The sequence below is a fragment of the Apium graveolens genome, chromosome 4, assembly GCF_009905375.1.
Source record: "Apium graveolens cultivar Ventura chromosome 4, ASM990537v1, whole genome shotgun sequence".
In the NCBI taxonomy this organism is placed as follows: Eukaryota; Viridiplantae; Streptophyta; class Magnoliopsida; order Apiales; family Apiaceae; genus Apium; species Apium graveolens.
The window spans coordinates 259,266,975-259,267,768 of NC_133650.1; the positions used below are offsets into that span (position 1 = coordinate 259,266,975).

At 46.7% G+C, this 794-nt stretch overlaps 1 non-coding gene across 1 annotated transcript; it reads left to right on the top strand.

Moving 5' to 3' along the window:
• The first annotated feature begins 425 nt into the window (after positions 1–425).
• On the top strand, positions 426–532 carry LOC141722732 (small nucleolar RNA R71). The gene has a single exon (XR_012575736.1). It is a non-coding gene; the product is annotated as a small nucleolar RNA R71 (small nucleolar RNA).
• Positions 533–794: the final 262 nt, after the last annotated feature.

Genomic DNA, 794 nt, shown 5'->3' on the forward strand with positions numbered 1-794 from the left:
GATTTCTGTTGTTAGGATGATAAGTAGCTGGCACAGGCTGTTGTTGTCGCTGATAATTGTTCACATACTGAACAGATTCGTTGACAAGAGAACACTGATCCGTAGCATGAGAACCTGCACAAAGCTCACAGACCATAGTTATTTGATTAACTCCATATGTAGCTAGAGAATCGACCTTCATAGACAGCGCTTGGAGCTGTGCTGCAATAGCAGTGGCTGCATCGACTTCCAGAATACCTGCTACCTTCCCAGGCATCATCCTCTGTGTTGGGTTTTGATGCTCATTTGCATCCATAGTCTCGATAAGATTATAAGCCTCAGTATAGCTTTTGGCCCACAAGGCGCCTCCAGCTGCTGCATCGAGCATGGTCCGAGATTGGGCCCCCAAACCATTATAGAAACCAGTGATCACCATCCAATCGGGCGTTCCATGATGTGGACACTTTCTCAACATTTCCTTGTATCGTTCCCAAGCTTCGCACATAGATTCTGTAGGTTGCTGCGCAAACTGAGTAAGAGCACTCCGCATAGCCGCAGTCTTTGCCATCGGATAAAACTTCACCAGAAATTTTTGCGCAAGATCTTGCCAAGTAGTGATGGACCCAGCTGGTTCCGAATGTAACCAGTCCTTAGCGTTGTTGCTCAGTGAGAATGGGAAAAGCCTCAGCTTGATAGCCTCATCGGTCACGCCATTATACTTGAAAGTACTGCAGATCTCGACAAAATTCCTTGTGTGCATGTTGGGGTCTTCAGTCGCAGCACCTCCAAAAGAAACAGAATTCTGCACCATCTGA